Source organism: Oryctolagus cuniculus, chromosome 1, assembly GCF_964237555.1.
Source record: "Oryctolagus cuniculus chromosome 1, mOryCun1.1, whole genome shotgun sequence".
Taxonomy (NCBI): Eukaryota; Metazoa; Chordata; class Mammalia; order Lagomorpha; family Leporidae; genus Oryctolagus; species Oryctolagus cuniculus.
Genome location: NC_091432.1, coordinates 224,206,909 through 224,223,025, shown reverse-complemented (window position 1 = coordinate 224,223,025; position 16,117 = coordinate 224,206,909).

The window sequence follows — 16,117 nt, the reverse complement described above, 5'->3', positions numbered from 1 at the left end:
AACTCTTGAGTCGCACAGCACTGTGCGATTCCCAGAACACCCATTCTGCTCCATGGCCTCAGGCTGTCCTCTTTGGAATGACAATGCCTGCTCTCTGATCTGAATCCTCTGGAGCACAATCTTGTTCATCAAAACTCTACTTAGCATTGCCTTCTCTTTGCTGTCCCTGTCAGTGTGATCAAGATACTTGTCACTCCCGGACACCCATTCATTCATTCATTTATCAAATTTTGTTGACTGTCCATTAGGTGTTTGATACCCACTTGTGTGGGGGAGAGAGACATTTAACACACACAGACAAATTGCAATTTGTGTAATAAAACAAGAGAACAGTGAGCTAATGAACACACTGGTGGATAAGGGATGGGCAATCTCATTCTACTTGGCTAATCATGGAAGCCCTCACTGATTAAATGACATTTGTGTTAAGACCTGAAAAAGAGTTTTCCAGGGGCAGAACAGACAGAAAGAGCACTGGAGACAGAGCTAGCATCTTGTGCAAAGACCCAGGGGGTAGGATAGAGTGCGACACACCCAAGAAAGTGAAGAATATATGAGGGCAGCTAGATCTCAGGGTGTAAGAGGTGGCTGGGCTAGGTGAAGCTGGCAAGAGAGGGGACCAGAATGCACAGGAAGGCAGGAGACAGCCTGGGTCAAGGACAGTGCCTTGGGTAGAGGTGATGTGCAGGAGGGTGTGGGGAATTCTGTCCATTGCCAAGGCACTTTTAGCAAAGTCTGCCTTGCACAGTTGTTGGAACAGGATGCTGGTGGGTGAGGGAGAAGAGGTGAGGCGAGGCATCATGGGAAGGGACAGTGCGTGCAACCTATGAAGGAAGATAGTCAACCACGACAAACACCATACTGGCAACCAGAATGCACTTTGAAGTCTAAATTCTATACCCAGAGGGCCCAGCAGGGGGCAGGAGGTGACCTGGGCCCCTGAGCTGCTCAGTGAGCTGGGGATCCCCCTAATGTCCTTGGATTGTCAGTGCTGCAAGGTGATCCTGACAGCCAGCTGTGAGACCTTGCTCTCCAGGTAGATTCTCAACAAATGTCGAGGACATGAATGAACTTGGCTGGTTCCTTAGGTCGTGGAGCGCCCTCTGAAACATCTTAATCCCAGGCAAAAGGGACTTTGGCTTTCTTCCACAGTCTCCATTCCACTCTCTACTCTAATTTCTACTCATTCCATTAATCAGACCTCCTTCCCTTCCCTTACTCTCTCTCTCCGTTTGTGGCTTGCACAGATTGTCTGGTGTTATGCGTTTTTAAAATGCATTTAAACATGAACCTCCCTCCCAATCCTCCCCGGTAGCTCTTGCCTTTTAAATGGGGAGGGGGGGGGGGAGTCTGAGCACCACAGGGAGAGGGCTGCAGCCCACCCTCAGGCTGGTCCCTTCTCTTGCCTGGCCCCTTCCCAGGCTCTCAAGCACTTAGCGCAACCCTTGCGGAGTCAGCGATACGCGATCCCTCTGAGCAGGAAATACACATTTCAGCATTTAGCTCATGGCCGCCAGTGTGCCTGGATGTAATTGTTTAGAGAGCCCAGGACAGCAGCAGGGGGGTGGGAATGGCGCTAGGGCTGCGAGCCCAGGATTCAGACTGATTTGTTTCCTTTTGATGAACTCATCAGTAAGAACACTGTGTCTGGCCCAGGACTCCTTGCTGGAGCCCAGTGCTGGGTGTGCACACAGACAAGTGCACGTGCAGCAATCACCATCAGGCCTTGCTGTCTGGGGAGGGCATTGGGCTGGTTGTGGGTCACTGGGGGCTGACATGATCTTCCTATCTGTGCAATGGGGACAAAGACACCTTGCCTGGCAGGGTAAACACCCGAGAGAAAGTATGCACAGTACCTGCAACAACAGGTGTCCCACAAGTGCAGAAAAGCCATGAATCCAATCACCAGTGTGCATCCTCTCAGGCTGCTCCTTTAACCAGGAATCTGCACCCATCCCCCACTCTGACGGCCTCCTGCTGCGTGGAGGGTAGAACCAGCCCTCCTTAGCATGGCATTCAGTGTCCGTCGGGCTCTACCCTAGCTTCTCTGGGACCTCATTTCCTACCACTTCCCTGTTTCCACCCCCACCATGCAGACACTCTGCCCTTGACCACCCCTGGACATTGTCAAGTGCATGCAGTACCCTTTCCCCTGTCCTCTGCCTGAGAAACGTCTTTCCTCACCAAAGCCCAGTTCAACCCTCGTCATGTTGGTTATGGCCTCCCCTTTCTACTCTCAGATCTCCTTGGACACTCACACCTGGGCAGTGCGGCAGTGAGTAGAGGAGGCAGTGGAACACACAGGCCAAGAATGAGCGTGCTCTGCCCTTGCCTGCTGAATGACGTCAGGCAACTTACTTGAATGTCAGTGTCCTCATCTGCAGAATGGGGATAGCCGTGTCTTCCCCACAGGGCTTCCCTGGGACAATGCCTGGCCTGGTGACTGGAACTGAACGATGTGCTTACTAAACAGGGGCTGCTGTTCTGATTCCTGCAGTGCATTGGGGTTAGCCGTTTGTGTAGCCCCCAGGGGTTCCTGCATGCAATGGCGCTTAATAGCTGTCCCTTAAGGATGCAAGCTCTGCAGAGTGCCTGCCTCAGTGCCCCAACCCGGGCAGGTGCCCAGTCAGTGCTGCCGTGCTGCCCCTTCATGGGAGAAGGACCTGTGTGGGCCCCTGGTCTGCATCCTTTTCTCTAGCCCAGGGCTGGGCACCTGGCACCGAGGACTCACTCATGTTGTATCTTCTCTTTTTGAGTCACAATGCCAGTCTGCCCTGAGCTCTCCAACGCATGTGATGTCCTCCCAGGACCCTCAACTGGACTCCAAGCTTCTTAAGTGAACCCAGGAGGCGCCCCTGGAGACTCACATCTCTTCCAGCTTTCCAAGCCCTGGCCAGAATTTCTGAGTTAGACTCACACTTGAATCAGGGCTTTCATTTGTTTTATTTTCTACTCTTGAACCATCCTCCCTGCCCTGCCCTGTCCCCCCGCTGGTGGGCACCTGTATACAACCTGGCTGATGCCTATGCATGCTTTGGGCTCAGCCTCCTGCTGCCCACATCTGGGTGTTGTGGGAGGCAGTGCAGTGATGTGGAGAGCAGGTGGCCCCTGCCTGGGGTTGAAGCCCTGCCCTGACTTCAGGGAAGTCTAAGGAACATTCCTCAGTCTTTGTTTCCTTATCAATACAATGTGATGTGAACAAGTTTTTTTTTTTTTTTTTTTTTTTTTTTTTGTGAGAATTAAAGAGATTGCAATTCTGTTGCTGCACCTCGTCAGCCCTCAGTTTCAGTGGGGCACATTTGCCTTTAAGACCAGAAATGCTTCCTGGAGGATGCATGAGCAAATATTTCCTCCTTAAATATTTGATTTAAAGAGCTTGACTTGGAGGACAAAATAAAATAAAGCTGAGGGTTTTTTTTCCCCATATATTATTAATACCCGTAAATGGGTGAGGGTGCAGGCTTGCTGTCCAACGATGCCTTTTCTTGGAGGCGCAGCCTTTAAACAAGTTTCACTTATTGAAAATTGGGCCATAAAAGGGAGAAAATGAAATGTCTCTCCAGGTAGAATGATAATGACATGGCAGCAGGCATCCCGCCACTCGGGACAGAAGGAGGACGGCTTGTGCGACCTGGAGACAGCGAGGGGTTAGGGCCCACGCATCCACTCCTGCATGCACCTGTTCATACCCAGGGCACTTTTGTCTTCACTCTGTTCTTTTGCTTCCTCTCTCTCTCCGTCCCTCCATCCCACTCCCCCTTCTTGCCTTTCTCCGGCTCAACACAACCAACAAAAATAAACAACATTATCTTCACAGTATAGATGACAAATCTTAACATCCAAAGAGTGAAATTTTTTGCTAACCTCACACAGTGAAGAAGAGATGGGCTAGAAGTCTGAACTCTGCTTACAACCTTAACACACTTGAAGGCGGGAGCTGTGTCTGGGTCATTTTAGTCTCCCCAGCTCTTAGCCTGAGGCAGTCCCCTGCCTCCCTGTTATGATAGGGATGTACCATAGGACTACGTAGTAGCTGTGCATATATAATTGCACTGAATTCCCACAGCAGCCTTATAGGGTAGGGATATTTATCCCATTGTGCTGATGAGGAAACTGAAACTCAGAAGTGAGCTGCCTGAGGTTGCACAGTGAGCAAACAAGGGAACTGGGGTTTGATTCAATTCCATCTGACCCCAAGGTCTTAACCTCTATGCTAAGCTGCTCTTAACCTTGACCATTGGAGAACTTAGCTGCAGGTTTTCTTTGTGATAAAATGGAGGGATTTAGGAGTCAATGAACTCTCTGGGTGCCCCTTTGCCATTGACCACCAAGTTCTGGTGCTAAAATTATCCAAATAATGTGTGCCGAGTTTCTCCAACTGCAGGCAAGGAGACCTATGGAGCTGGTTTGGAAACACTGAACCGGTTCAGCTCTTTCGCTTTATGACAGATGGAGCCAGCTTGATCAGCTCATCTTTGCAGAATCTACCCTGTCAACCCAAGGCGAACAAATCCCTTGGGTGTGAGCTCTGAGGAGTGTCCCAATGAGGACTCACTTAACCCAAACAAATTTCAGACTCCTTGCTAGAATCCACTTATCATGGGTTTCCAGTGGTGGTTTGAAAGAGTTAAAGGTGACTGCTGAGGAGCTGGGGCAGTAATGATGTCATTGACTGAGACAGGGGGTATGGGAGAGAGAAGAGTGGGTGCTAAGCTCCACTTTGGACAGGATGCGTTTGACATGTTCAAGAGTGTGGAGTCCAGCACAGGGGTCTGGACTGTGGATAGAGACTTGGAATACAGGACTCCAAGGGCTAGATGGGAAGCCCCAGAAGTGGGTGGACCTGCCTGAGGACAGCGAATAGGAAGAGGAGAAATGGTCTTGGGTGCTGGAGATATTCTCAGAGATCACAGAGCGTGCTCAGAGCTGCTTCCCCTTCCCTGTGTGTGGAGGTTAGATATGAGGCATGATTTGGTTCATTTCCACTGAGCAGACAGTGGTAGCCCTGTCTGAAAGAGGGGGACACAGAGGTGTCAGGCGGGGTCTGTCTTCAAGGTGCTGCCCTGCAGAAGACCAGTCGGACGGTACCTTGTGCTCAGTGTGGGGGCAGAAGGCAGCACACCTGTCTGTCCAGAGGCACGACAGGCCAGAGAAAACAGCGCTTGCAAGTATTCTAGGAAAGAGAGGACTCTGTCAATGTCCTGACAGCACCTCTTATGTACGGGCAGGGTTTTCCCTCCAACATCAAATTGATAACAACAGGTTCCTTCACAGCACCTGATTTATCTGCCAAGCAAATATCTCCCCCATGCGGCCACATTGCCGTAGCTGTCACCCCCGATACGAGGACTAGACAAATGCCCTCTCTAGATTTCAGGTACCAGCAGGAGAATGAAATCATAACTCACGCTGGAAGCCAGTGATACATATTTATATTCTGGCTGGTGTGGTTCTGAAAGAACTCCTCACTCTGTGCGTTCCCTGGCCTCGGACAGGCATCAATCTTCTCCCCAGTTTATTAACACGGCTGCCACTCAAGCCCCCGGTCCTGTCACAGGACTGACTGTGCAGACAGTTCACCACGGGAACATGCGCATGTTTGATTTGCCCCATCTGAATTGTTCCCTGCAACGCTGATGCCTCATATTGCTCCTTAAATGACATTTTCTTTCTGCTGGAAAAATCTTCCTGGCCCTCTTTGTTGTACTCTCCCCAACTTCTTACTTAACAGAAGCAATAAATGTCAAAACTATCTATAACTCTGCAGAAGGTGTTAACATATAAAGCCAAACAAACCCCACATAAACAGTCCTTGGCCCACATGGAATTAGCCTAATTTAATGTGCTGTACAAATTTCATTTAGGAAGCTTTGCTATAATGGAAAAGCCATCCTGGCTGAATACCCGTGTTTCCTCTGGGGACTCTATCCCCCCTCTTCACACTCTGCCCTCCCCCCATAGAGTTTCCAAAGTGCTTCCTGCTCTTCCTCCAACAGATTCATATTTCAGTTATAAGCACCTAATCTGCGCCAGACATCCAGACACTTGTCATTCATTATCTACTTTAGCCACAGGAGGTGAGAAATAATTGTCCTCATAAAGTTAAAGACGTCAAAACTTGTGAGATGGAATTAACTCACTTGGATTTTCTGATTTTAACCCCGGGAGCATTCCTTATACCCCCAGGATTAAATTCCTTATTTCCCAAGGTTAAGGGACCTCTCAGTTGCCTCTGTGGAGAGGGGGAGAGTGCTAGGGAAACTATTCCAAACCTTTAGGGACATATCAGGTAACTCAAGCTTACCGAGGTCTTTTTGCATGCTGAGTGCTTTGGTTATTTCTTTTAACCCGAATAACCTTAATCTTAAGTAAAATGTGCGGCTTCTATTCTCATTTAACAGATGAAGAAATTGAGGTCTGGAGAGGGGAGGTGACTTGCTCAAAGTCACATAACTAGTAAGTGATGGAGGTGGAATGCAAATTCAGGTCTTTCCAAATCCCAGGTCTTTGCTGGCAATGATTTTGCTAGGCTGCCATGAGTTCCGATTCTTCTCCTGCCAGCCAAGAGCCACCCAGACTGAAGTGGTGAGTGGGAAGAGGTAGAGTTTTTTTTTTTTTAATTGTCATACTTGATAGAATTGTTTAAACATTTATTTGTTTACTTGAAAGTCAGAGATACAAAGAAAGAGGGAGAGAGAGAGAGAGAGATCTTCCATCCACTGGATCACTCCCCACATGACGGCAATGGCAGCACAGGGCCAGGCAGAAGCCAGGAGCCAGGAGCTTTGGCTGGGTCCCCACGTGGGTGGCAGAAGCCCAAACATTCGGGGCATCTTCTACTGTTTTTCCCAGGCCATTAGCAGGGAGCTAGATTGGAAGTGGAGCAGCTGGGACATAAACAAGTGCCCTAGAGGTTTTTTTTATTATTTTTTTTAGATTTATTTATTTATTTGAAAGGCAGAGAGAGAAAGAGAGAGATATCTTCTATTGGCTGGTTTACTCCACAAATGTCTGCAATGGCCAGGTAGGGGAAGGCTGAAGCCAGCAGCATGAAACTCCATCCAGATTTCCTATGTGGGAGGCAGGAGCCCAAGCACTTGGGCCAACTTCTGCTGCTTTCCCAGGCACATTAGCAGGGAGCTGAATTGGAAGCAAAGAGTCAGGACATGAACTGGCATTCATTTGGGATGCTGGCATCGTAGGTACCAGCTTAACCTGATGTACCGCAACATCGGCTCCTGCTCCCACATGGTTCTAGAAGCCAGAAGCATGAGGACAAGGCATTGGTGGGATGGGCTCCTTCTGAGGACTGTGGGGGGAAAGTTGCTTCTCTCCTTGACCTACAGGTCATATTCCATCTGTGTCCTCACTCTAATTACTCCTGTGCAGACGTTGTCTCTCAATACAGTCACATTCTGAGGTACTGGGGATTAGGTCTTCCACGATTCAGCCCATACCAGCAATCGACTACAAGAAAACTTCAAGTGGAAAGGCCTCTCTTGTGAAGAGTAGGACATTGATGATTCTCCTTAATTTCCTTACAAATTCAATGTGATAGCAATAGGAATACTGATAAGTAATAACAGCATTACTCTAAGATTCATAGGGAAATAATAGCATGTGAGCAAAGATAGGGAAGACCTTGAAAGGAGGGGGTGAGGACTCAGCACGTCAGACAGAGCTCCTGGCAGAATGGCAGTGATGACAACAGTGGGATAGTGAGTGTAGATAGTCAAGAAATGGGTACAAGAACACGGGGAAATCTACGGTGGATCAATGGTACTGAGTCTGCTGGTTCTTGGTTGGGGAGGACAGGGCAAGCTAAATCCCTACTTCAGCAACTATGTGGAAAATGCAATGTATTGAAGATTTAAGTGTAAAGGATGAAACCAGGGATATCAACATAGACATGGGTGAAATTACATGAGTAGTGGAGTGGCAGAGACTCTCCTAAGTATTGCATAAAATCATGAAGCAAAAAAAACAAAAAACAAAAAACAAAAAACAGAAAACAAAAAACAAAGACAAATTCATTACATATAATATAAAGCATTTCTGTAGATAAAAATTGCCATAAACAAGGCCGACCCCGTGGCTCAATAGGCTAATCCTCCACCTTGCGGCACCGGCACACCGGGTTCTAGTCCCGGTCAGGGCACTGGATTCTATCCCGGTTGCCCCTCTTCCAGGCCAGCTCTCTGCTATGGCCTGGGAGTGCAGTGGAGGATGGCCCAGGTCCTTGGGCCCTGCACCCCATGGGAGACCAGGAGAGGCACCTGGCTCCCTGCTTCGGATCAGCACGGTGCGCCGACCGCAGCTGCCATTGGGGGTGAACCAACGGCAAAAAGGAAGACCTTTCTCTCTGTCTCTCTCTCTCACTCTTCACTCTGCCTGTCAAAAAAAAAAAAAAAAAAAAAAAAAAAAAAAAAAAAAAAAAAGAGAGAGAGAGAGAGAGAGAGAAATTGCCATAAACAAGTCAAAAGGTAAAGTACTGAAGTGGTGAAATATTTTTGACAAGTGATAGAACATTTCATTATTAACAAATGTTCTTAGAAATTTTAAGAGTAGAGCAAAAGATAAAAATGGGCAAAAGGCATAAACAGAAAATGAACAATAAGTGTTTAAAAAGATATATAACCTCACTTATAATTAAAGACATGAAATTTGAAATTAAAACAACTTGTTTTATTTTATCTATTATAGATTGGTAAAATGTTGCTGAAAGTAGCTTGATTTAGGTGAGAAATCTGGTGATATTTAGCACATTCAAGCTATTGTATTCCCATGTGCATGCTAGGGGTTATCTTAGTTTTGCATACAAGAAACCAAAAATGAACAGAAGAAGAATTCCTGGGATGCAAGTTGTAAACATTTTTGAATTTACACTATTCTCTAGAGAGTTGTACCGATTTAAAATTCCATGAGAAATGTATGAAAGTTATGTTTCTACTCACCAATACCCAGTATTATCCAAGTTTGAAACTTTTTTGCTAATCTGATGTGCAAAGGGGATCTCATTCTAATTTACATTTCCTAATTAACCTTGAGACTGATTATCTTTTCCTGTGCTTACCTTAGCAGTTAGATTTTCTGTTTACACAACTCTGATAATGTTTCTTGCCAAGTTTTCTGTAGGACTGTCTTTGACTTGTGAGAATTGCTAGTATATTCTGCATACCAATCCTGTTTATTTATTTATTTGAGAGAGGGGGTGGAGAGAGAGAGAGAGCGAGAATGAGAGTGAGAGCAAGAGAGAGTGAGAGAGAATGAGAGAGAGAGAGACTGGTTTACTCTGAAATACCTGTGGCAGCCTTTTCTATAAAATGGGCACACTAGGGCCTGATCAGTGATCACATGACAAGTACATTACTAAGAGAACTGCCATTCTATTTTTTTAACTTTTATTTAGTAAATATAAATTTCCAAAGTACAGTTTATGGATTACAATGGCTTTTTCCCCCCCATAACTTCCCTCCCACCCGCACCCCTCCCATCTCCCGCTCCCTCTCCCATGCCATTCACATCAAGATTCATTTTCAATTATCTTTATATACAGAAGATTGATTTAGTATATATTAGGTAAAGATTTCATCAGTTTGCACCCACACAGAACATAAAGTGTAAAATACTGTTTCAGTACTAGTTATAGCATTAATTCACATTGGACAACACATTAAGGACAGAGATCCTACACGAGGAGTAAGTACACAGTGATTCCTGTTATTGACTTAACAATTTGACACTCTTGTTTATGGCATCAGTAATCTCCCTAGGCTCTAGTCATGAGTTGCCAAGGCTATGGAAGCCTTTTGAGTTCATCGACTTCGATCTTATTTAGACACAGTCATAGTCAAAGTGGAAGTTCTCTCCTCCCTTCAGAGAAAGGTACCTCCTTCTTTGATGGCCCGTTCTTTCCACTGGGATCTCACTCGCAGAGATCTTTCATTTAGTTGTTTTTTGTTTTTTTTTTTTTTTGCCAGAGTGTCTTGGCTTTCCATGCCTAAAATACTCTCATGGGCTGTTCAGCCAGATCTGAATGCCTTAAGGGCTGATTCTGAGGCCAGAGTGCTGTTTAGGAATCTGCCATTCTATGAGTCTGCTTTGTATCCCACTTTCCATGTTGGATTGTTCTCTCCCTTTTTTATTCTATTCTTGTTTGTGTGATCCCTTTGACTTTTAGACCTATCAGTATGATCAATTGTGCCATTCTCAACATTTGTCTCTTAGAAACATTTCCATGAGAGTGAAAAGGAACTAGGGCTAAGGCATTTAAGCTGACAATTATTTTCTTGTATGTGTTTATGTCATGACAGAGTTTTAAAAAACTAGCTCTAGAAATTCTTTACTCATTGTAAGATTTTGGTTGTTAAAACTGATAAAATGGACTGTAAACACAATCAATGTATTCATAATCAGAATCAATGGCAGGGGCCGGCACTGTGGTGCAGTGGGTTAAAGCCCTGGCCTGAAGCACAGGCATCCCATATGGGCACTGGTTCTAGTCCTGGCTGCTCCTCTTCTGATCTAGCTCTCAGCTATGGCCTGGGATAGCAGTAGAAGATGGACCAAGTCCTTGGGCCCCTGAACCTGCATGGGAGACCTGGAGGAAGCTCCTGGCTCCTGGCTTCGGATTGGCGCAGCTCTGGCCATTGCGGCCAATTGGGGAGTGAACCAGAGGATGGAAGACCCCTTTCTCTCTCTCTCTCTCTCTCTCTCTGCTTCTCCTTTCTCTGTGTAACTCTGATTTTCAAATAAATCAATAACTCTTAAAAAAAAAAAAGAATCTATGGCAGCTGTCAGCTTAAGCAAGAGAGCAGGTGAAAATGCTTCAGCAATGCTCCCTACCTGGACCTCGCCCTGCCCCAAGGTAGGTTTCCTTCCCACGTGGTGTCCCGGGGATGCGACCAGTGAGCGTAGGGGGAGTGTTGTCGATTGTGTCAATTGTGTCTCCTGGCTAAGCTCTGGCTCTTGATTTCATTTGTGTTAGGAACATTTGTGCAGTGGGGAATGTCTTCAGTATGGGCAGTAGTGTCCCCACGTCTTAGTCTCTTTCGTGCTGCTATAACAGAATACCACAGCCTGAGTCATTTTTCTTTCTTTCTTTTAAGATTTATTTATTTATTTGAAAGACAGAGCTATGGAGAGAGAAGCTGGGGGAGGGGGTGGTGGAGAGAGAGAGAGTGCTTCCATCTGTTGGTTCTCTCCTTACATGACTGCAATGGCCAGGGCTGGGCCAGGCAGAAGCCAGGAACCAGGAGCTTCTTCCAGGTCTTCCATGTGGGTGTAGGGCCCCAGGCACTTGGACCATCTTCCACTGCTTTCCCAAGTGCATTAGCAGGGAGCTGAATTGGAAGTGGAGCAACCTAGAGTCGAACCAGCAGCCATATGGGATACCAGTGTTGCAGGTGGAGGCTTAACCTATGCACCGGCCCCATGCCCAGGTCATTCGTAACAAGTACAAATCTCTTGATTCACAGTACTGGACGCTGGGACGTCCAGGTCAAGGTGTTAGCACCGGGCAAGGGCCTTCTTGCTGTGTTGTCCCAGGCAAAAGGCAGAGAGCGGAGAAGGGAGGGGGGAGGGGAAGGGAAGGAGAGTGAGTGGGAGGGGAGAGAGACAGTAAAGGGAGTTGCATTTCCTTCTTCTTCTTCCTCCTACCCCTCTCCTCCTCCTCCTCCTTCTTCATTGTTGTCTTTTTTTTTTTTTTTTTTTTTTAACAATGAATTCCTTCCAGTGGTAAGAGCACTAATCCATTCACTTCACCTCATGGCCTAATCACCTCCCAACAATGTTGCCCTGGGGGAACATTTCAATACATGCTTTTTTGGTGGACTCATTCACATCATTGCACCCCGTCAATAGCAAAGTGGTGACTTTAGGACATACAGTAGCTCCCTCCAGTTACCCAGGGACAACTATGGTTCAAAACCCTTTTGGGAAATTCTAGAAGTAAACAATTCTTAAGTTTCAACTTGCCTGCCATTCTGAGTAGCACGATTAAATTTCATGTGTTCCAGCTCTGTCTTGCCTGGGGCCTGAGTCATCTGTGTCCAGTGTGTCCATGTGGTATATGCTACCCTGCTGATGGTCACTCAGAAACTGCTCAGTTATCAGATCAGTTATCATCAGTGCTGTGTTCAAGGAGAACTTCTTTTACTTAATAATGGCTCCAAAGCTCAAAAGCAGTGAGGCTGGCAATTCAGATATGCCAGATGGAAGCTGAGAAGTGCTTCCTCTAAGTGAAAAGTTGAACACCCTCAACTTGATAAGGAAAGAACTGAAAAAGTCACATACTGAGGTCACTGCAATATGCAGTAAGAATGAAATCTTCAGGGGTTGGCACTGTGGTATAGCAGGTTGGGTTGCCACCTGCAGCGTCAGCATCCCATACGGACGCTGGAGTCCCACCTGTTCCACTTCTAATCCAGCTCCCTGCTAATGCACCTGGGAAAGTTGAGGAAGATGGCACAAATGCCTGGGCCCCTGCACCCACTTAAGAGACCCGGAAGAAGTTCCTGGCTCCTAGCTTTAGCCTGGCCCAACTCTGGTTGTTATGACCATTTGGGGAGTGAACCTGCAGATGGAAGATATGTCTTTCCTTCTCTTTCTAACTCTGTATTTCAAATAAATAAGTAAGTCTTAGAAAAAATAATGAATCCTCTATCAGATACTAGTGAAAGAATGCCCACATAACTTTTATACAGTATAATATTATAATTATTTGGCTTTATTATTAGTTTTTGTTCTTGATCTCTTACTGTGCCTAATTTAGAAATTGAACTTTTATCGTAGGTGTCTATGGAAAGGAAAAAAAAAAACACAGCCCTTATGGGGTTCTGTGTTATCTCTGGTTTCAGGCACCCACAGGGACCTTGGGACAGACCCACCATGAGTGAGGGGAGCTGCTATATATCCAAAGGCCAAGGTCACAGCTCAATTCCTGCAATGCAAGCAGCTCACCACAGTGTCAGTTAATATTACTCTTTCTGCTCATTTTCCCCACCCCAGTTGCTCCAACTGTTCCTCGTGGGTCGCTACTATTCCAGTTCTCTTCTTGACATTCTCTGGTTTTATTTATTTATCTCTTTCACAAAAGTCTGTTTTCCTGGTGCCGTCAGGAATTTGTAATGTGGTTGCAGGAGATGGGCAGGTGCATGGCGTACTGTCATGCTGTGTGTTAAGTCCTGTCAGGGACATGGGTGGTGGGAGAGGAGGAAAGGGGAGTTTATTCTGCTGGTTCTGAGATGGTCACCTGTGCTGTCCCAGAGATAGTGCTCAGGGCAGTGAACCATGGGTGACATCCCAGACAGAGGGGCTGAGGGAGCTGAAGCCTGGGGCTCCCTGGAGAAGAGGCGCCCACGAAGGCCTCCCACTCTCGGCAAATGCAGAGACAGAGCATATTTCACAGGCCCAGTGCAGGGCAGGGGCCCAAGGACATCAGTCCTGGGGTGCCTGAAGACCCCTGCTATTCCCAGCCCTGAGAGGTGATGATGTGGACTTCCCCGTGACAGTGGCTGAGATTTCTTTCTCCTGGGATCTCACCTGGTTTTTGGTTTCCAGGCCATTCTGAGGAGTGTTTGTGATCCTAGGAGACCTTCTGACAGGTACAATGACCAAAAGGAGAGAGCAGAACGACCCCTGAGGATGGAGAAAGCCAGCTCCATTATAAGCACCGGCAGGCTGGCTTGGGGACTGTGAGGTCGCTCAGGGGGCTGGGGATCCGGTCCCTAAGGGGTCTCCTTTGCTGACCCAGCCTCCCTGCCCTGGCCTCTGATCATGAGGCTGAGCACAGGAAAAGTCTGTAGCAGCAGACTTAGCTGGGCCCGGGGTCACCCCGGGACTGGAACCCTGCTCCAGGAAGACCCTTGGTCTGAACTTTCAGTGGCTCGCCTTGGAAACTCAGATGCTATTATCTGGAGATGCCCCTCTCACAGCTAAATGGGGCGAACGCCAGTTTCCTAATGCATCACACATCCAGGCAGGGCGGCCGCTCCCCTCGCTCTCTGGCTCGGTGTGGGAATCAGATCAATACGTTGTGATGGGTGGAGAGGCTGCCCAACTTGGTTTCAATCTGTGGCTTTCCTCTCCGTCTCCGGGTTCTCTCATTGCCGTGTTTTATTGATGCAACCCGGTAACCCCTCCTGTCTAATCTCCTGCAGACTACATCTTGCTAATCTGAAGAAAACATGTGAAGCCAGACATGAGTCCAGAGCTTCTGGCTTTCCGGGACCCCAGCCTGGCTCTTTATAGTCTCCACCCTGGCCGCTCTCCGTAAAGGCAGTCAGATTATACCATCCCCCTGCTCAAAATCCTCCGTCCCGCTCCATGTAAAATCCGAAGTCGCTGCAGAGCAGGGGCCCTGAGTGACCGGTGCCTGGCATCTGGGTACTTCTTGGCTCTTGCAGATTCTCCTGTCTGTTTTGCCCTGAACATGCTGGCTTCCATTGAACACACTGAGAACACCCTGTCACGCTCACCAAGGCAGAGCCAGGTACCTACCTAGGCTGCAGTTCTCTCGTGCACTCTCACAAGGGGCTGTGACCGCTTGGACGCGAGTCCCTCAATCAGCTATGTGGCCCCTGTTGCCTGTGTGTGTGACATGCATCAGCATCAGGAAACCCGAGAGGGAACCAGAAGCTCAGAGCGCTTCCTCACCCACAGCGCCCCTCCTTTATGCCTCACTGGGCACAGCCCTACCCTCTCAACTAGTGCAGACTGTGGGTGTGGTGTTAGTGTGCCAGGGGGTGGGCGCTGGGGTTGGTTTCTGCTTGCAGTTCATACTCTGCACAGTCTGCTTCTTGGGTGCCCACCCAAGGCTGCCACTGGCCCTTAAAGCCACTCACTCAGCCCAACCCATAGGGTCTGGCCTTAGCTTCTGTGCTTGGCAGGAGAGGCGTCTTGCCCACTGCCTGCTGGCTCACAGCTCCATTTGGCCTTGATGTCAATTTGTAGGTATCTTTTCCGTCTCTCTTTTCTTGGTTGTAATTTTTTTAAAAGATTTATTTATTTGAAATTCAGAGTTACACAGAGAGAGGAGAGGCAGAGAGAGAGGTCTTCCATCCAATGGTTCACTCCCTGATTGGCCGCAAGGGCCAGAGCTGTGCCAATCCAAAGCCAGGAGCCAGGAGCTTCTTCCAGGTCTCCTACATGGGTGCAGGGGCCCAAGGACTTGGGCCATCTTCTACTGCTTTCCCAGGCCACAGCAGAGAGCTGGATCGGAAGAGGAGCAGCCGGGACTAGAACCAGCGCCCATATGGGATGCTGGTGCTTCAGGCCAGGGCATTAACCCGCTGCGCCACAGCGCCGGCCCCCTTGGTTGTAATTTTTAAAAAGGCTTATTTATTTATTTGAAATAGCGGCAATGCCTGGGGCTGGGCCAGGCCAAAAGAAGGATCCCAGAACCCCATCCAGGTCTCCCATGTGGGTGGCAGGGGCCCAGGTACTTGGGCCATCATCAGCTGCTTTCCCAGGCACATTAGCAGGAAGCTGGGTTAGAAGTGGAGCAGCTAGGACTTGAACCAGTGCTCTGATGCGGGACAGTGTACCACAATGCTGGCCTCTCATTGCAATTTTTGTTAATAAAACCAGGGAATTAGTCCTGCTGAATTTCCCACAGTCTGGATTTTGCTGATTTGAAGCTGAAATTTGAACCCAGATGAAGCCCTTCCTGCTTGGGGGTGGGGGGACCCAGCTGCCACACCCAGCTTTCAGCAGTCCCCGTCGTCACAAGTTGGGCCCTGAAAACCGCTCTGTGCTCTTCTCTAGAGCATGTCCTGAGCCAGGCTGGGGTCTGCTCAGTACAACCATGGCTCCTACCTGACCAGTTGTGAATTTTCAGAGCTGCTCCGATCTGGCTTGAATCCCCCACACCTTTAGGGATGCTGAGTGTGTGGGTTGCTGATCTCTGGATGCATTATCTCAGCCAGGGCTCTTGTTGGGCTCTTCACCCTCATCCCTCCAGCCAGCAAACACATACTGAGCCCTTCTCTTCCTGGGCTGTGTGCTGGGCTCTGGTATCCTTGCTGTGCTCAAAGCTGGGGAGAGAGAGATGAGCCCTTAAAGAGAACCCAGGTGGTATGACTGGTGCCATGGTACAGAGATTGTAGAGTTCAAGTAT